General features: G+C 52.0%; 1 protein-coding gene and 1 long non-coding RNA gene across 2 annotated transcripts in view; one reads left to right on the top strand and one right to left on the bottom strand.

Moving 5' to 3' along the window:
- Positions 1-5,804, bottom strand: part of COQ8A (coenzyme Q8A) — a 44,127-nt gene extending 38,323 nt beyond the window's left edge. The window contains exon 1 of the mRNA XM_087859454.1: positions 5,786-5,804. The gene's annotated coding sequence lies outside the window, so the exon portion shown is untranslated. The remainder of the gene's footprint in view (positions 1-5,785) is intronic.
- Positions 4,650-9,098, top strand: LOC148110697 (uncharacterized). Its single transcript, XR_015723256.1, has 2 exons — positions 4,650-5,042; positions 7,130-9,098. It is a non-coding gene; the product is annotated as an uncharacterized LOC148110697 (long non-coding RNA).
- Positions 9,099-21,019: the final 11,921 nt, after the last annotated feature.

Below are 21,019 nucleotides of genomic sequence, written 5' to 3'. Positions count from 1 at the left end.
GCCAGCTAATGATAAGACAGAGATTTCCTTGAATGCCTGGAAGCAGCAAATCCCCCAGGCTGTGTGTGACGGGGCATGCCGCTGACACTGCCACGCTGCCCGTCCCTAACTCCCTGCTCGCTCGGAGCCTTGAGGTTAGTCAGAAGTGATGTCTTTGGGCCTTCTCAGCCCTTTCCTGAGCGCACGCACAGCCCTGACTTAACGGGGGTCCTTGCTAAAACTGGATTTTACACAGAAGTGCACGGAGGGACCTAGGAGCAGGTTCAGGAGACTGACTAAAGTTTGGTCAAGCAAAGAATCTTTGCCAATCCCTGGGACGTTTGGGGCATCAGTTAAACCACACGTGGCTAAGAAGAAAAACAACTTAAAACTGTGGATGGTCAAAACCACCAGGGCAGAAAACGGTGTTTCACAGCAGGAATAGGCATGAACAATGGCGTCTGGCCTGCATACCTGCTCTCCACAGGCTTTCCTGTGTGCTCACCCCCATGCCCAGGGCTCTCAGAGAGTGTGGCACTCCGTGAACACACGTGTTTAAGAAGCATTTCATTCAGGGGCGCCTGGGTGGCACAGCGGTTAGGCGTCTGCCTTCGGCTCAGGGCGTGATCCCGGTGTTCTGGGATCGAGCCCCACATCAGGCTCCTCTGCTATGAGCCTGCTTCTTCCTCTCCCACTCCCCCTGCTTGTGTTCCCTCTCTCGCTGGCTGTCTCTATCTCTGTCGAATAAATAAATAAAAAATCTTTAAAAAAAAAAAAAAGAAGCATTTCATTCACGGAATAGAAGAAAGTAGGAATTAGAACAAATCCCATTACTGTTCTAAGTCCGTGTATTTCCCATGACATCTTCACAAACCAGTGTGGGACATACTGGTTTAGGTGACCGCAAGGGTCCTCCTCCCCCTGAAACTTTTCCCTATTTTTAAAACCTTGTGAATATTTTATTTAATGTATTCCAGTGTTCCATTAGGTAATATCTTCACCTGACTTTTTGTTTTTCAAGATTTTATTTATTTATTTGAAAGAGAGCATGAGCGGGGGGCTGGCGGGGCAGAGGGAAAGGAAGAACCAGACTCCCCCCTGAGCAAGGAGCCCAATGCGGGGCTCGATCCCAGGTCCCTGGGATCATGACCTGAGCTGAAGGCAGACGCTTAACAACTGAGCCACCCAGGCGCCCCCTTCACATGACTTTTTAAAAATAATTTTTAAAAGGTGTTCAGTGAAGTTTGCCTGCTCCCTCTCTCTACTCCCCAATTCCCATTCCCAATGCCCCCACACAAATCCCACACAAATGTGACTACTGCAATTATAGTTCTTGTCTCTTTTCAATGTTTGGGTTTTTTTTTAAGATTTATTTGAGAGAGAAAGAGCAGCACATGGGGACAGAAAGGGGCAGAGGGAGAGGGAGAGAGAAGCAGACTCCCCACTGAGGACAGAGCCTGATGCGGGGCTCGATCTCACCACCCTGAGATCATGATCTGGGCCAAAAGCAAGAGTCGGGACGCTGAACCAACTGAGCCACCCAGACGCCCTCAATGTTTCTTTATATACATGAGCAAAGACACACACACACTCATAGTTTATACGGTCATATTACACACTGTTGTTTTTTCATTGCATGATATAGCCTGAAACTTTCCAAATTTATACAGAGAAGCATCCTCACTCTTTTTTCAGTATTACGTTACGTGGATGAGCCATAATTTCTTTCAGTCGTCTCCCACTGATGGATGTCCAGAAGGTCTCTACTCCCGCTATTTCAAACAGCGCTCCAGTGAACAAGCCTGCGTTTGACACGTGAGAAGCCTGGGCCTCGGTGAGGCTGGATTGGCGGTGCCCTCGCTGCGCTCAGAAGCCTGACACGCGTGACTGGCTGACGCCAAGATTCATCACACAACCCCCCAAACACGCAGTGGTGAACACGGATCATTTCCTGAGCGCAAGAGATGCGCCCTCCCACGCCACCGTCCGGGGAGGTCACCAGACTTGGGAAAACCCTACCCAGTCCTGCTAGAGAATGACTCCAAGGGATCCCGGCCCTGTTCAACGAAGAAGAGTAATGGCTGTAAGTAGCCGCCTGCACAGTGGAAGTAATTAAGCACGTTACAGAAGCAGCTCAGCTCCCCCGAAAGGAGACAGCCCAGCCCAGCCCACGAATCCCAGTGGCGATGCCTGCTTCTCAATGGGCTGTCAGTTCTCTTTTTCACATTAATTTCTTGTCAACGAGCCGTCGCATATGGACACGAGCCAAGTAAGCCTCATTGTTGGTTTGACTTTTTTTTCTATTTTTCAACGGAGATATAACTGATATGCAGTAAAATGCACAGATCTTAAGCCTGTAGGTCACCAGTGTGTACAAATGAATCTATCATGTAATTAACGTCCTGATTAACATGCAGAACAATTTATTTCCATCCAAAATGTTCCTCTATGCCGCCTTCCCGATCACCCTCCACCTCGCCCCAGTAACTGTTCTAAGCTGATTGTGTTAAGGAGAAATAGCTAATTACACAACAGGAATCGGGAAGCAGCATCCTCTGAATCAGAAAAGGGCATGTAATTTATTCTCCTGTCCTTAAACTCTCAGGTTTGTGTGGGAAGCCATCCTGGCCGCTGAGTATGTATTTGACTTTGTTCTCCTTTAGCCACTGGACACTTTCTTAAAACTTTTTGGGGGTCCTGGGTGGCTCAGTTAAGTGTCTGCCTTCGGCTCGGGTCATGATCTCAGGGTCCTGGGATCGAGCCCTGGGTTGTCGTCAGGCTCCCTGCTCAGCGCGGAGTCCGCTTCTCCCTCTGTCCCTTCCCCCTGCTCGTGCTTTCTCTCTCTCTCTCTCTCAAATAAATAAATTAATTAAACACTTAAAAAAATTTTTTTAATTCACCTGTATTTAGAGTAGTTTCTAGCTTTGGGCCACGTGCCCAAGGTAGGGAGGAGGCCTACAAGGAAAAGAATTCCAGCCTGGAGGTGAGGACAGTCCAAGGGCACGCACAAGACTCCACTTTGCCCACGACCAAGGAGGTTGAAGGTCAATGTGAACTTTCAATAAAGAGCAGAGAAAGCCTGGCTCCCTCGGGAGAAACAAGCAATCCCTGATGGAGAGGCGGGAACCTTCTAGTCTGGGGAGGGAAGAATGTCCCACTGGTGATTGAACTTGGGGTTTTATTTTCTTTTTCCATGCCAGTGCAAGAGATGGTGTGAGACAGTCACCTCAGTCACGGTAAAGCATTTCACACAGCCACTCCCACACCAAGAACCCCAGGTGTATAGTGGGTGTAGTGGGGAAGGGGTGTACAGGGAGGCCGTGGTAGGAGCGAGGCCAGATAATGCTGGGTGTTTCAGCTGACACAGAAAAGCTCCCTGCCTCCCGGTGCCGTGGACCCCAGGGAAGGGTAAAGGTCAGGAGTTCTGCATCCACAGGGATACCCCGAGGTACCTCTTACCCAAGCTCAGAGTGACAGCAGGGCAACTGTCCTTCCTGAGGAGTCACAGGGACCTGGGGACTCGTCTGACTCCCAGACTAGAGACCAGTGGTCCCGGCTGTCATCTGAAGGTCGGACTGCAGCCCCTACTATGGGCTGCATAAGTCTTGGGGTTTAAAAGAGGGACTACACTTGTTGTTAATTAGGCAAGTGGGGAATTAAGCCAGGTTTTTTTTTTTAAAGAATTTATTTATTTGAGAGAGAGAGAGAAAGAGCAGGAGGTCAGGGAAGAGGAAGAAGTAGGCTCCCCACAGAGCGGGGAGCCCAATGTGGGGCTCGATCCCAGGACCCTGAGATCATAACCTGAGCCGAAGGCAGACGCTCACCCAACTGAGCCACCCAGGCGCCCCTAAGCCAGTTTTTCTTGGGGGGAAAATACAAGGCAGGATCACCCCACACCCTGACTTTGTGGGGGCAATTCAGGTCTCACCTGACCCCAAGATAGCAGCAACTTCTAGAATTTGCACTCCAACCAACCTGGGCTGCCACACCCCTCGGCCTTCAGCTTCTGGGGCTCTGCTCTTACTGCTCACCGGCCTCCCATGCCCTCCCTTCCCGACTGTAAGCCTTACACTCACTCCCTAAGACCTACTTCCGCTGCTACTGGCTATGTGATGCTTCTCTGGGCCCCTCAGCCAGGTGCAATCCATCTCCTCTAACTTTTCTAGGCCTTGGTTTTAGCACGTGCGTGCACATTACATCTAACAGTGCATCGTAGTTAGGGGCCAACTCGTCTTCTTATATCTAGGACATTGTAAACTGCATATCTTGATATTTCCCACAGTGCCTTGTACCTTGAAAGTACCCCTTATATTAAAAAAAAATTGTGGGGCACCTGGGTGGCTCAGTTAGTTGAGCGTCTAACTCAATTTTGGCTCAGATCATGATCTCAGGGTTGGGAGATCGAGCCCTGCATTGGGCTCCATGCTCAGCACGGAGTCTGCTTCTCTCCCTCTGCCCCTCCCCTTGCTTGTGGTGCACGAACGTGCTCTCTAATAAATAAGTAAAATCCTACAAAAATGGCTACCAAGGTGTCTTAGCCGCTGGGAATGTCTTTCCAACACCTCTTGTCCTGCTGCTCACTGCGTACTCACCACAAGAGCCAGAGGCCTCAGCCTCGCCCAATTCCAGGCGCGGTCCCCTGGGGTCTAAGCCAATTTCAACCCACTGGCCACGGTGATAGGTTTTGAGGCTGCACCGATCAGCACAGGGACGGCATGGCCATAGCGGTTGGCCCTGGGTGGCCCGACCGGAATGAAGTGCACAACTTATGCTCAGCGGCTACGGGAAGCAAGAGCCCCACGCTCCCCACTCGTTGAGAAATTCCAACTACGTTGTTCAGTTCCAACGGAGCTGCTGTTTACAAGCATCTGGCACCAGGAAGAAAGCCGGCCTAAGGGGAATCTGGCCCGCAAAGGAGGACGGGGCAGAGAATCAGAAAGACAGGGTTGAGCCCTGGGTAAACCATATTGGAAGCTTGCCGTAACCAATACTTTCTTCACGGTTTCTCCCACTTGCCACCCAAAGCACCATCCTAACCGGCGTCCGGGGAACGCAGCACCATGGTGAGTTGTGGGTTCGCACACGTGCACACGCACATGCTACCTTCCTACGGAGGGGAAAACCCCACACACCTCCATTGGTAACAATTACTAAGACATGGAACTGATGTCTTTTAATAATTTTCCGCATTGAAAATTATTTTGGAGCACCTGGGTGGCGCGGTCTGTAGGGCGGAGGTCCGACTCTTGGTTTCTGTTTGGGTCATGATCTCAGGGTCATGAGATCAAGCCCTACCTCGGGCTCCCCGCTCAGCGAGGAGTCTCCTTGAGATTCTCTCTCTCCCTCTGCCCCTCTCCGCACTTGCGCACGCACGCTCTCTCAAATAAAGAAATAACATCTTTTTAAAAATGATTATGCAATTTTAACCAAATTGTCAAGAATATCCCAGACTCCAGCAACTGGTAACAAATTGTAAAATATTTTTCCTTTAAAAAAATGAATAAATTGTTTGTGACCCTTTTTAGTACTTAAAGCAATAAAACCAGCCTCGGTTTTAATTTTTCTTTAGTAATGTCTACACCCAATGTGGGGTTTGAAACCATGACCCTGAGATCAAGAGTCATATGCATTTCCTACTGAGCCAGCCAGGCACCCCGAAGTCAACTTTTACCTTCATGTGAAGTTTGTATTTTCAACATTTTCCTTAAAAGATGAAATGGGAGGAGATACTGACATTTTCTTGACAAATCCCATGCCTTGACACTATTTACAACTTCAAGATTTTCCAACCTGCTTGTTCACTTGCCTGCTTGGCGAGCGTCCCTGAGCGTCTTCTCTAGGGACCCTGCTCCTTGTGAGCTGGGACCACGGCTTGTGTCTCTTTTGTAACCCCCTGCTGTCAGGAGCCCCAGAGCTTCCCAGGCGCTGGTGGACAGCCCGTGGAAATTTCCACAGCAGTTGCTCGGCCCCGGCCCCGGCCCCCCCACCTGGGACCTGGCCCGAGAGTCCTATCAGCCCAAGGACACTGAGCCTGGCACCAGTCAGGCCCTCGGTCTATTTATGACTTTTTATCTCAGGGTTTGCGCCTCAGCACTTTGCACTCGGAAAACCTCCCTCTCTCCACACCAGTCAACATGCGCGCTTATCTGGAACGGAGGAGAACAGTGGGTTTGATAAACTCTCTTTCTCTACGGCTGCCTGTTTGGCGCCAACGTTTCCAGGCTTTCGGTTTGGGGCCTAAATCCTTTGATTGAACTGAAGGACATTTCTGACATTCAGACGAGATAGCTCTAGGACCCTGATGAGCTTCCTCCTGGATCTGTTTCTTACGGGCTTCTCCTCGCTGGGGAACATTTATCTCCCCGGGAAGAAACCTCTTGCTCACTCGCACCATCTATACCCCTGAGCTCCACGCATCAACCCCCCAAGCACCTGTGGGAGCCGCTCAGGGAAGAGCTGAGTTCGTGAGGGCCCAGGAGAACCAGGGCCTGAGGAGCTGGCCCGTTTCCACCCCAGCAGCAGCGCTCTCTCCTCCCGGGCGCGGAGTGAGAACAGGGGGCTGGGGGCCAGAGAACCAGAGATCAGAGCAGAGCTCTGCCATGACACCAGGTCCCTTAGCTACATTATGGACTCTCTCGGCCTCAGTGTTCTGAGCTGCCAGATACCGGACTACCTACTTAAGCCTTAATTTTGCTTTATGATACTACGATTTTTTTTTACCGATGGCTAGGTTTATTTCGTAACTCAGATGTCAGCTGAAGTCTCCCTAAATAAAATGGGTTCACACGTCCCCTCCACATCCTGTGGGACTCTAAATCCTCCCCAAAAGTTTGGCCAGGGCAGAAGGCGGAGGGGGCTCCCATCTTCACGGTCACCTCCGGCCCCGAGCTCCGGCAGCGGCCGAGTCCCGTCAGTCTGTGGGCCGTCCTGCCATGTGCGTGCTGTCCCTGTCCAGAGCCCGGCCAAGCCCTTCAGGGAAATGAGGGATCGATCCAACAGCTGCGTGGTCACCGTTAGACACCTCTGTTCCCCAGGGTTCTTTGGCCATCCCATCCTCTGAGGACTTCTACCAGCTGACTCCCCTCACGGGGTGGTCCAGTTTTTCCCTGTCATCCCCTGCCCACCTCTCTTCCTTAACTCTCCTTTTCAGATGGCTTCTGGAATGCCGAATCCTGTCTTCTGTGGAGTCCTGTGTTCTTCTACCGCCCCTGCCACACCCCGCCGTTGGCCTCATCAGAGCATGGCCCCCCCACTCAGCAAGATCTGCCTTCCTTAGGCAGCCGGCCGTCACGGCTGTCGATATTTTTTTCTCACTTGATCGAAACGGCAAGCCAATTTCTGCTAAATTCTCGCCACAGTGACGATGTCGTTTCTTAGCAAGCAGAGAAAATGAAGAGGAGGGCCGTTTTGGATCAATTCCGCACAACCGGGGGTGTCCGTCCGTGAGGTGAAGTGAGAGAACGTTCACTGTCATCCAGGAGTCTGCGACAGCTGGGGGGCCTACTGCACGGTCACGTGTGTGCCGAGACTTAGGACGGAGAATCCCGCGGTATTTGGAGAAAAGATAGATGTGACTGAGCTCCTGATCCAAGAAGAAAGGAGAGACAGCTCAAGCAGGACTAAATGAAGTTGCAAGTTGCAGGTGGTCCCAACGAGGGACAAGAGGAAAGCACGTTCAGCATCGAACACGATGGTAGGTAGGTGAGGGGGTCAGTGGGGTGCTCCTCTGCATACCCGTTGACAAAAGTGCTGGCATCCTCATCATGGGACTTCTGGGGTTGCCCTGAAAGTCGTGGCCATTCCACAGGGCAGGTGTTCCTGGGCCAGGCCTGGCAGTAGGAACGGGGTCCTCCCCTCATGTGCCACTGGCTGGAACTCAAACACACGGCCACCCAACCTCGGGGATCTGGGAGATGCAGTCCAGGTGTGTGCTCAGAAGCTGGAGAAGACCGCGGATTTTGTCCAGCGGTTGGCAGTCTCTGCCGCATGCTCCTCCCACTTTTTCTTACCAGGGAGAAAGGGAAACCAGCGTGGAAAATGGAAGAACTGAAGCTCCGAGGACAGAAGGAAGCAGCAGGACAGCATGGGATGAGTGTACCGAGGGGACTCGCGACAAGCTGACCTCCTCATGGACGAACTGGAAAGCACAGAAGTGCTCTTGGAGGACCGAAGAGACAGAGAGTCACCCAGATTTTCATAAAGACGAGGAAACTGGAATCGAAGAAGCATCCGTCTCGAACATTCGGAAGGAAAGCATTGGCCACGAAGAGCCAGCATGTGGTCCAGACTAACTTCCTGTCCTCTCCTGAAAGAATTCTCTTTAACGATGTTTATATCCTTAGACTTACTAATACTCCTTCAGGAATCAATGCAAATTATAAACAAGGCTATTTCGGACCAACACATGTTACCATTGCTTTACTTACAACAGCAAAAAAAGTGAGATACTACCCAAAAGTACAGCAGTAGGAGAATGGTTGTGCAAATTATTAGTCATTACTATAATGAACTATTATACAGCCTTTAAGACTGTTTTGGAAGAATGTTCAAAGACAAGAGAATACTTATGAAATACTGCTAACGAAAAAAATCGGGATGCAAATATCAGAGAACGTATACACTCAGTGATGTGAAAGATATCACTGCAAAAGGGAGATGGCAGTGTGCTGAGCCGTGCATGGTGACTGTCTCCAAAGGCAGGACTATTGACGTTGCTAATTTCCTCGACGCGCTTTCCTGCATTTTGCCACGGCGGCCATGAAAGACTTCTACAAAGAGAAAAAAACAACAACTATTTTCTTTAAAAAAGAACCACCAGGCTGGTAGAACAGGGCAACCTTACGTGCATGGGACGTGTGGATTTCACAAGGCATCTGGCAAAGCCCAACACTATGACAGCGCAACTCGATCTCCATATGTGCAAGTGGTTGATAAGCACCGAACGAGCATTCCCCAACCTAGAGCTGGGTCTCCAGTGGCAGGAGCAGCCCCCGATCTGCTCAGAACCTTTGCCGCTGTGTCAGGAAGACCTCTAGATGTGCGCTGTCCCATGTGGTATCCGCGAGCCGTATGTGACTACTGACATTTAATCAGAGTTAAATACAATTTACAATCCCGTTGCTCAGTTGCACTAGCCTTATTTCAGGGGTGCACTAGCCTTATTTCAGGGGTTCACTGGCCACCTAGGTGGGTACCATACTGTGCAGCTTAGCTGTACAGCATTTCCATCACCATAGAACACTCCACCAGAAAGCGCTGGCCTAGGGCCAATGCTCGTCAGTTTCACAGAGGACACCCGCCTTCTCCTTCACTGCAAGCCCCCCAATCACCGTGGGCTGGTGCAAGGGCACAGGTCTGTCAGATGAATTTGAACAGATGTAAACATATGATCACCTCAGTGGGGGCTCCGAAACACACCTGCAGGTGTATGGCAGAATTGTGGGGGAATTAATTTTGGGTGAAGACTCGCTCCATATGGATCTACGGGGTAACGGAGCTCCCCCAATGAGCTCTTGAGGTGCACTAATAAAGTAGAAGGCTCGGAACAAGGATCAAATCACGCTGCGAGTGCCAGTGTTCTTCCTTCAGTGGTGTTTTCAGAACTCGCGTTGGCTCCAATGATTAAAGAGAAAAAAGCAGTTTGCGTCACTAGGCACTGCTGTTCGTTATAAGCAGATCCCAGCTGCCCAGGAGAGGAAAGCCTGCTAAGAGCCCAGCTGCTAGGTTTTAGCGGCTTTGTCCCTCGTTTACCAAACGATGAGTCACAGGGGTAAAAGAAAGGGTGAGCCTGGTGAGAAACTGCAAACCAGTGCCTGGGGGGGGGGGGGAGCCAGGGCCGAGCAGCAGCCTGGTGATCAAGTGAGGCTGAAGGTTCTAGAGCAATGTCATTGGAGCTTGAAAAACAACTGTCATCAAAAGTCTTGGTGGGAAAACTTTGTTTTTGTGCATCGAAAACTTTCTATCCCATAACCTTGTAAGAAAAGGAAAAGTCTTCTGTTTTTTGATAATGTGTGATTTCCTGTAGTTGCAACGATCATATTTAGTGGAGTGGACAGAATTGTGTTCGGTTTTGAGCACCTTGGTGCAAAAAGGCTGCCAAAGTATCTAAGTCAAGAGAAAAAGGAGCAGAATGGATAAAGCTGCCAAAAGAACGGCAACCGGGGGATATTAGAAGTGAAACTGTGCAGCGGGGAGGAAGGGGAGGGGCGGGAACTGGGCGGCAGCTCGAGACAGGGAAGGACTTTCCAACAGATCGAGGTGACACGGGCCGCAGGACGCAGCACAGGGGGGTGGGGATTCCAGAGCCCGGCTGACCTGAGTCTGCATCCTGGTGCTTCCTACCACGCGACCTCGGGCAGATTACTTAGCTCTTCTAAACCTCAGTTTTGTCAAATGCAGAAGGAGATAAGGACGCTGCGTAGTGTTACTGTAAGAATTAAATAAGATAATGCGCGCTTAGTGCTTATGACGCCGCGTGCAGCAAACCCTTCCCCGCTATCACCTGCTACCTGTGGTGGGGACAGAGCCCCGCGTTGCTGGAGGTCCCCACAGAATCTGTATGATCACTCACGGGAAGAGTCATAGGACGGAGCGCTGCATGGTTAGGAGGTGTTGTGCCGATACTAGCAACCCGGAAGTTTAAAGGAATCGTGTGAAAAGGTCCTGTGGTTGATCAGTCTGATCAATGCTGGAACAATCAAAGTTGAACAGTTTCTTGACCCTGTGCCTTCTCTGAGTCTTAAATACACGACCTTGAGCTTTAAGAGCCCCGTCATGCTTGGCCACAGAGCCCTTTCTCACGGGTCATCTTGAAGGAAGAGAGCGTTTCGAACACATTTCAGATGACACTGAATTTGATGACTTTTGAGGTCCTTTCGGACTCTGGCACCTGAAAAAGTTATGAATTTCAAATGCAGTTTACATTTGAATGTTTCCCAGTCACTGTTTACTGAGCACGTACCAGGAGCCAGGCACTGATTTAAGCCCTTTAGATACGAAAAGCCGTACGGTCCTCACAGCAAACTCCTGACATTCTCCCTCATCCCCTTTGCGGGGGAGATACTGAGACGAGGGTGAGGCCAGTTTGCCCGAGGTCGCAGAGCTAACACCAGATGAACCAGGAACATTACCGGCCTGGTCCTTCAAAGCCTTACCTGAGCAGCTAGGCCATACGTACGTGAGCAAAAACTGCTAATTTTTTGCGTATCGTTGGGCTGACTGTATATAACGATGAATACTTAGGACAAAAACCAACGTGGAGACGGCGTCACAGGTAAGAGGGAAGGAACGTGGTACAGCCGTGAGGAGTCTTGGGCCTGGAAGACTTGTCTTGCAATTTTCGATGGCGCGATCTGTGTCCTGACCAACACGGCAGCCGGGTCTCCGGGCCAGGCAGCTGTCAGTTCGTTAGGAGAGGAGAGGCTGACAGGAGGAGAGGGGATTATCTGGGTTAATGGCCACAAGCTTCCTTTCTCATCGCTGGAGGCGATGAGAAAGGAGACTCCAGGTTTGTGTGAAATCCATACACGCCCCTTTACCACCAGCTTCGTGCACGACAAGATAAAGGGGAGGTGGTGGAGTTCCTCTGCTCTGTGTCTCGCCTCCCCCCTTCCCTGCATGGTAACGAGGAGCCACTTTCCAGTAAGGAGTGCAGGGTGCCCTTCCCTCCCAGGCAAGGCAAGGACAACTAACCCTTACAGGGTAAGGCTGAGAATCTGGAAAACTTCTGGGGCTTCTGGGCGCAGCTACGCATGACGGTGAGCGAGGCTCATACACTGACCACGTCAGCCCCTGCCCTGGGATCAGGCTCTGGCCTGAGCCTGTGATTGTTTCAGGCGTCTCCCGGCTCCCCAGCTCGGGGCAGGGAGCACTGCCAGCCAGAGACTGGACAGAAACCCAGAGCTGTGGGTGGAACCTCGCGACCTGACTCCGGGAAGACTCTGCTGCCCCCGTGTGGCCATCCCGCCCGGGCACTAAAGGACAGAGCCGGGCCGGGCGCACGGAGGCGCTGCAGAGGCCCAAGGGAAAGTGGTCGCTGGACAGTTGAGTAAATTGGGGTACTCACTATATTTAATGTTAATAGCAACCACTTTGAAATTATTTCCATTCTGTTTGATGACAATTAACATGAAAGCAAAAAACAAAAACAAACAAAAAAACAAAGGACAGTTGAGCCAAAAGCCCCCAGATGCAGGCAACGGTCCCCCTAACATTTCGGTGCAGGACCCCTGTACACTCAGGAACATTCCTGAGGACTCCAAAGGCCTTCTGTTATGTGGAATAATTCTACCCTATTTAGAAATCACAGCCGAGAATTTTTTAAAAGAAGGGATCTATCAATTCCTTTTAAAAATAACAATCACGTTTTCTGTTAGCATAAATAGCATGGTTATGAAAAACAGCTCTATTTTGATGAAAAGAGTGGCACTTAGTTACGTGTTTGCTATAACAGAACACAAGAGTCTAGCAGAAGACAGCTGGGTTCTCCTCCCTTTCACATTCAATCCCTTCTGTACTGTATCAGGCAGAGTCTGGAAAACTCCAGCGCACACTCGTGTGAGGGAAACACACAGGACAAGAGTATCTTAGCATTATCATCACACACTTTTAACTTCGTGGGCCCTGGGACCACACTGGGATCCAGCCCCGAATCTGGGTCTTCCTCCAGCCTGGGGCCTCTGGAAGGGAGGCGGCCTGGTGAGGGGACAGCCCCCTGCTCCCCCTTCCTTTTGCCCCAACTCACCGGCTTCCAGGCTGAGTGACGGCCCAGGCCTCTGCTCCAGGAGCAAACATCTGCAGGAACAGACAGTGGGGCTTCAATGTTTCTGGAGTGGGTGTCTGTGAAGAGCCCAGACCCATGGCACCCTGATCTTCCAGGGAGGTGGTAGAGCCCAGACCACACAGGGGACCTGCCCCCCCGCCCTGCTGGAGACCCCACGCTCTCGGAGGTCCTTGTCCTACCAAGACATGGATACTCAAGAGCAGAGGTACAGGCAGAATCCAAGACTAGTCTAGGTTTCCTGTGGCCCCAGAGAGCAGCGTCCTTCCTGCGCCCCCACGATGGGCGCAGAAGCCCACAGACGGGCAGGGACGGAGAGACAGACGAGGTCCCACAGTTGGGACAGTGGACGTGATATGGCTCCTATGGTCAGAGGTGACCTCAGTCAAAACAAAGCTGACCAACAACGAATAATCCAAAAAGGAAATCAAGGAAATAATGCCATTCACAATAGCATCGAAAAGAAAGAAATGCTTAGGAAGAAACTTAACCACGGAGGCGAAAGACTTGTACACTGGAAACCGCTGAAAGAAATTAAAGAAGACACAAATAAACGGAAAGACATCCCACACGCGTGGATTAAAGACTTAATAATGTTAAGATGTCGATATTACCTAAAGCGAAGTGCAGATCCAATGCAATGCCATCAAAATCTCAATGACTTGTTTTTGCAGAAATAGAAAAAACATCCTAAAATTCAGTATCTCAAGAGATCCCAAATAGCCAAAATAAAACAATCTTGAGAAAGAAGAACAGAGAGGCCCCCCCACTTCCTGATTTTAGACTTTCTATAAAGCAATGGAATCAACAGGGTGGACAGACGAATGGAACAGAACAGGGACCCCAGAGATGAACTCGAGTGTGAAGGGTCAAACAGTAAGGCGTGTCAGGGCCCCTGAATGGGGAAAGGACAGTCTCTTCGGCCGATGGTGCTGGGAAAAACAGATACCCACATGCAAAAGAATAAAGCTGGACCCTAACCTTACACCATATGCAAAAAATAACTTAAAATGGATTACGTAAGACCCCAAAATATAATAAAACTCCTAGGGAAAAAGCTTCATGGCATTGGACTTGGCAATGGTTTCTTGGCCATGACCCCAAACACACAGGCGACAAAAGCAAACATAAACATAGACAAATGGGACTTCATCATTCTGAAAAACTTCTGTGCATCAAAGGAAACTATTATGAGTGCAAAGGCAACCCACAGAATGGGGGAAAATACATCATTTGACAAGAAGTTAATACCCAGGGTTCCTGGATGGCTCAGTCGGGTAAGCATCCAACCTTTGATTTCGGCTCAGGTCAAGATCTCAGGGTTGTGATATTGAGCCCCATGTCGGGCTCCACGCTGGGCATGGAGCCTACTTAAAAAAAAAAAGAAAGTTAATACCCAGAATATGTAAAGAGCTCCTACAACTCAACAACAAAACAATCCGATTTCAAATGGGCCAAGGGCTTGAATAAGACGTTTCTCCAAAGGAGATTTACCAACGGCACACAGGCACAGGAGAAGATGCTCAACATCGCTCATTATCAGGGAAATGCAAACCCAAAGCCCAAAGAGCTACCACCTCATCGCTGTCAGGACAGACACGATTGAAAAGACAATCACAAGTGCTGGCGAGGACGTGGAGAAAGGGGAACCCTCGTGTGCGCTTGGTGGTAATGCAAACTGGTGCAGCCGCTGGGGAAAACAGTACGGAGGGTCCTCAGAAAGTTAGATAAAACTACCCCAGCTTCCAGCCACCCCATCTCTGGGTCTATACCCAAAAGGACTGAAAGCAAGATCTCAAAGGGGTATTTGCACACCCACGTTCACTGCAGCGGCAGTCACAGTAGCAAAGAGGTGGCACAGCCAAAATGTCCACAGACAAATGAATGGATAAAGAAAACGTGGTCTATATATACAACGGAATATTAATCAGCCTTAAAGAGGAAGGAAATAGTGTCACAGGCTACAAGACAGATGAATGGGGAGGACATTATGCTGAGTGAAGTGGGTCAGGCACCAAAAACCAAATCCTGTACGATTCCACTTACAGGAAGTATCTAGAGGAGCCCAAATCATAGAGACAGAGGGAGGAATGGTGGCTGCCAGGGGCTGGGGGAGGGAAACGGGGAGCTGCTTACCGGGTACAGGAGTTTCAGTGTTGCAAGATTAGAAAGTTCCGGAGAGCTCCTCTGCAGCCAGGTGAAGCCTAGGGCAGGAGTGAGACGATACACGGTACATGACAGGTGTGTCCCAGACCCAGGGCTGCCCCACCCCCCACGCAGGGGCTACCCCAGGAGAAGGGAGCAGGCACAACCCACAAAGCTGAGCGGGCCAGTTTATTTTCTAACACTAAGCAAAATGGGGCAGAAAAGTAAGAAAGTTACCGTAGCAGACGCCGGTGGTTGTCTGAGTAGAGCCTTCCCCGCTCCTCTCTCACTCCTTCCTCACCAACGCAACTCTGATTTCATTCAGGTGCTCATCCCGCCCCCAAGAGACTCAGGGTCACGCTGGCTGTGACAACCCCACACTCGTCGCCTAGGGAAGTGACACAAATACCACCAATGGGAGTCAAGGGGAAATCCGCCTTGGGGGGGGGTGCTAAGAGTGATTTTCACCGACCTCAAAAAATGACACGGGAAGATTCGTTCTGTCCCTCTCCCTCCCCTCGTCTCCCCGCACCTGGCTATGGGCAGTGGGAACACCGGAGTGGGAAATGGGAAGAATGAGGGGATTATTGATGATGATGTCACAGAACTGCTAACTAAACCAAAACAGAAAAGCGCACTCCGCTCTTGTCGTGGGAGAGAAACTCCCGACTGCATGAGACCCCTGGAGCCCAAATTAAGCCCAGACTTAACCAGTTTAACCAATTCATTACCCTCCACTAGGGCCCGAAGGTGCCCGCAGCCAAAGTGTCCTGAACGTTTACATACTTCCTCACACCTGCATACACGGCATTAGCTGAGTCCCCCTGTGTCCTGCAGCCTGGCCTCTGGAGTCAGGGAGGTTGGCCTCTGCCCACACGCAGACGCCTCTAACTAGCTCCACTTTGCCACTGGTTTTGCCACACAGCCCTCTCGCGTCTGGCCTGAGCTTCTGGACACTAAAAACTCTTTCAGTGAACCAGACTCCAAGCCCCTTGCGACCAGAGACTTCTCATTTCTGTATCTCCACAGTGCCTGGAATATGCCAAGTACAGGTAAGTGCTCTGGGATGAATCAGTGAATCCCCTTCTGAACTCAGTGCAGACTGTGCCCAGAGAAGTCTCTGTCCCCCTCTGCCTGTACCAGCCCCTCCGAACTCCCCTCGACACACAGGGCCCCCCACAGGGCTGAGCCAGGGGCAGCAAGAGGAAATCCTGGGCAAGGGGCTGGGGCGGGCAGAGCTCCACCCGGGCAGAGGGTCCTGCCTTCCCCCCTCCCAGAGTTCCGTGTCCTCCACCCACCTCGTGTTTCATTCTGGTCTCCGGCACTCACTGCACTTAACCGACAGCTTGGGCAGCCTTGCCAGAGCTTTCCAAAGATCGTTAAAATGCCGCCAGGATCACCTTCACAACACTTCAAATCACTAACCTGTGAATCACTAATGTCTGAGTGTTTAAGATTGTATTTATTTATTTTAGAGAGAGAGCATGAGCAGGGGGAGGGGGAGAGGGAGAGAGTCGCAAGCAGACTCCCTGCTGAGTGCAGAGCCTGACGTGGGACTCGATCCCAGGACCCTGAGATCATGACCTGAGCAGAAACCAAGAGTCAGACGCTGAACCAACTGCACCCAGGAGCCCCGTCACTACCGTGTTGTCTTTCGTTTTATGAATGAGGGAAACTGAGGCCCAGAGAGCTGAGCTGGCTGGCAGGTGGCGGCTACTGGCAGGAGAGGAATCAGCTCCCACGTGTTTGATGGCGTTCCCTCTTCTTTTGTTAGGGACTGTGACTGTGGGGAATCCCACTCGAGGAATGGCTTTGTCCCTGATGAGAGGAGAGGGGGCTGCACGATACGCAGGGGATGGGGGCTTGTCTCCACCTGTTCCCCCCCAACACCCTCCCCCCAGCCCAGCTCACCTGGAGCAGGGTTGGGAGGGGAAGCCATGTGGGGGGGGGGACACCTCGGCAGCACCATCCTCCAGCCCCCAGGGCACATGGGGGAGGCACGCTCAGCACCTGCACTCGTTCTTCACCCACAGATTTCAACCTCGGCCATTTGAGAAGAGGTAAGAGAGGAAAGGACGGGGCGGACCGATGAGATGACCGTGCAGAAAGCGGACGGGATTGGGGGAATTAAAGCGACTTCGTTTTTCCAGGGAGATCGGAGAAGACATTGCCTACATAAAAAGTGACAGGTGAGCCGCGGGGGAGGAGCAGGTGGAGATGAACGGTTTGGGAAGTTTTAAAACCGAGGGCCTTTCCTTGCACACAGAATTCTGTGTGTCACAGCGACGAGGCCAGCTGGACGCGGGGTGGCGGTCTCCACACAGCACAGAGGACACCGAGCCTCCCCGCGGCAGCTCGTCTACGTCACAGCAACGACACCCCGGTTGGAAGGACGGGACTGCCGGGGCTCCTGGCCGGCTCCGTCGGTGGAGCGTGCAACTCTTGATGTCAGGGTCGTGAATTCAAGCCCATGTTGGATGAGGAGACTACTTTTAAAATAAAAGTAAAAATATATAATTGCCCCAAAATAAAATGCTGAAAGGCTGAAAGCTAGATTCTAGAGTGCGGGCGGGGGGTGGACACAAAGGGACGGAGAGCAGCAGAGAACCATTCAGAAAGAACAAGGAACAACCTGAGCCATCTGACCGCAGTCTCAAAAATAAAACTCAAAGTAAGTGTGGAGGAAATCCAAGGAGAACGTTTCCAAGCTGTAAGCAGTGCTCCCTCGGGAGGACCACGGGGCTGTGGACTGTGGGGGCGAGGGAACGCGGGTCCCCGGCTTCTGGAGTGCCCAGCACACACCACCAGGGTGCGTCCACGGCACCAAGTCTGGGGTCAGGTGGGGTCACACCGCGGCGTGCGGCTCCTTGCCCTCCCTCACCACATCACTGCCATACTTCCTCCCCAGGCCGTGAGCCCGCCTCCCGGAGCACGAGGACGAAAGGTATGAACCACAAGAACTCACTTAGCATGTGCCTGGGTGACAGTCTGCTGCTGGCATCGCCACTCTCCAGGAAGTCCATGGCTGCTGCCTCGGGGTCCTCCCAGAGGTGCCCCATGTCCCCCCGTCCCCCTGGACCTCCTCGCAAACCACCGCCAAGCCATTTGCTAGACCTGATCGTCCCTCCCTGCCGCTATGCAGAGCTGTCCAGAGGTCTATGTCCTACACGTGACCTTCCCTGAGCAGCCAAGGGGAAGGTGGGGATTTATAGGGCCTTTCCTTCCCAGCAGATGACCCAGGACCCTCCCTCCTCAACTCCAGCGAAACCCCCATTTCCGGATCACAGGTCCCAGGTGCATTTCTACACTGGGTGGTGGGTCAGCTTGCCCTCCTGGGGGGCTGTGCTGTCTAAAGCAGGAAAAGCAGGGGCCTCAGGTTTGGACCCCATCCTGCATAGCTTCAAGACCCCGTGGGCACTCCGCCCCGCCGGGATGGCAGGAGGGATGAGCCAACTCCTGGCTCACCCCCATCTCTCTCACTCCTACCTCGTTTTACCTCCAGGCTGACCGTCCATCTCGGTCCCCGTGGCTGTCCCTGGTCACCCCCCAGCGCCCATTCCCACCTCCCTTGAAGACGTCAGCCTGTGCTTCACACCATCGCTCATGACCCCGTCTTCTGATGGCTCCGGTAACTTGGACATTACGCTGGTGAACCAGGAGACACACCCCAACCGTGTACTCCCTTGTCCTCTTTCAGTGGACATGGGGCTGCGTGAAATAAAGCTGTTTCCCCATCTCCCTTGGAGCAAGGCGTGGGCACGTGACCAAGGGCCTGCAGGATATAAGCAGGAGCGCTGGGAGCAAATTTGGGACGTGCCCAAAGAGGAGGTGCACGCGTCATCCTGCTTTCACGCCGGAGGGAGTGAACCTGATGGACACTGAGAGCCGGGCAGCCGAATGTGGGCCGCAGACTGTGGATCCTGAAACAAGGAGAGAGTAACCTCCGCCGCCCCCCCCCCCCCCGGTAACCATGCGTTCCTGTGCACTCCCCGAGCTGCCGTCTGTGGGAGACCAGTCACCAGTCTTGTTTAAATCGCCGCTGTTACATTTGGCTGAACCCGGCCCTGTGCTCAGGTCCGTCACTGGCAGAGTCAGGATCTGCTTGCTGCCAGCCTTAGTCGGGAGCCCGCGGGACACCCAGGGCGGTGGGGTTTGAGCATCTCGAGGTCCTCACAGAGGGGATGCAGCACGGGGACTGCAGTCGTGAGCTCTAGGCGGCGTGAAGGAGCCGAAGAGCAGGTGACAGAGAAAGGAAGTGAAGGGAGTGGGACGAATGCACACAGGAGGGATGTGGAGGAGGAAGGGGAAGCCGGTCCCCAGGTCGAACCCCAGGGCTAGCCTTGCATGCAGCGGACATGAGGATTCCTACAGCAATTCCACACCAGTGCAGTTTTCTAGCTGTAAACGGTGTCGGGAGAGCCGCGTAAGCCGACTGACGCACCCCCTGCCTCCAGGATCCCGGGAACGGACCCGCTCTGGAGGAGTGCGTCTTCTCTTTTCCCCAGTGAATTTCTCTGCTTTACCCCCTTGGCGAGGTGTCAGCCTGGGAGAGCGCACAGAGCCGTGGGACAGAACGTACGTACCTGTGGGACAGAACGCGAGCCCACGAGCCGCTCCGCCCGCCCAGGGAAACCTGGCGGAGGTCTGGACAGCTCTACAAGACAGCACAGAAAGGAGAGACGATTCAATAAAGACGGCTACAGATACAGACAGACAAAACCGGGTCCCCCACCAAATACATACAAATGAGTTTCAGATGTATAAAAAATCCTTATAGGAAAATTAAACATTTTTCAAGGATTTATTTATTCATTTTTAGAGAGAAGGGAGGGGCACAGGGAGAGAGAGAATCTCAAGCAGACTGCCCGCTGAGCACAGGGGGGGCTAGAGCTCACAACCCTGAGATCATGACCTGAACCAAAATCTAGCGTCAGATGCTTAACTAACTGAGCCACCCAGGCACCTCGAAAATTAAAATTTAGGTTTTTAGAAAGCCTCAAGTGTAGGGAAGGATTTCTTAAAGAAGCCTCAAAGGCATAAGCCACCAAAGGTAAAAGATGGACACACATAACAATAGTAACATCTCAGCATGACTTTGGCGCAGAGGAAGACGCTAGTGAGACAAGCCCCCGCCTGGGGAGCACGTTTGAAATGCGTGTCACTGACCAGACACTAGCATCTCTCCAGAACATGTATTTTAACAGACGTAAATACCAGTAAGTAAAAGGCAAGTCTTCCCAATGGAAAGTGGGTGAAGGATGAGAACAGACACGTAACAGATGAGGAAATCCGCACGGCCGGAACATAGGAGACCAGACATGCTCAAGCTCAGAGCGGACTCTAACCTTAGGGACAGAACACCCACCCCATCAGCAAACACAAAAAATCCGAAGATGCCAAGTGCAGGTCGAGCTGGGGAGCAGCGGGAGCTGTCGGAGGACAAAGGGCCCCACGAGCTGGGGAGCAAGCGGGAACATGCCATCGGGGGGCGGGGGGGGGACCACGTGCACTCACCCGGATGCCCGGAACAGCTCTCCCTGTTGTCTGGTTCTAACACAGAAACCCCGCCAAGCCCACGATGTCCGTTCACAGTGTAACAGGTGCACAGCAGACTGTCACACAACAGAATAGTAAACAGTTCAAATAACCGAACCAGAGCTTCATTTACGTCCATGAACATCTTAAGAACCAAATACGACAATTTCAGAAGTCGTCAAGTGAGTACAGGATGGTAGAATATCTATAGAGTGTAAAGAACGTGCTGGCACGCAGAGCTAAGCTGAACGTGGAGGGATGGGTACGAGTTGCTTTTGGGACAGCAGAAGGGGCGTAGATGGCCTTGGGGCCGCAAACGGGCCTTCAGGATTATAAGGTTTTATTTCTAAAAACAAATCTGGAACAAATATGGAAAAAAATAGAACTAGTTGGTTGGTGACATGTGGGGGGGGGGGGGGCTTAGCACACACAGCCTGTTCTCTGTTCCTTCCAGCATATCTAAATCGCCTTTCCGTCCTCCCCCTGCCCCACACTCTGTGTCAGGGTCCGAGGCTCCCAGCTCCGGGATGGCTTTCCCAGGCTGGGTCTCCTCCGGTAGCTGTTTCCCCTGCAAGGGCTCAC

The sequence above is a fragment of the Ursus americanus genome, chromosome 2 (genome assembly GCF_024610735.1).
Source record: "Ursus americanus isolate L20-20 chromosome 2, mUrsAme1.1.p, whole genome shotgun sequence".
Lineage (NCBI taxonomy): Eukaryota > Metazoa > Chordata > Mammalia > Carnivora > Ursidae > Ursus > Ursus americanus.
This window is presented reverse-complemented; position numbering and strand designations above follow the sequence as displayed.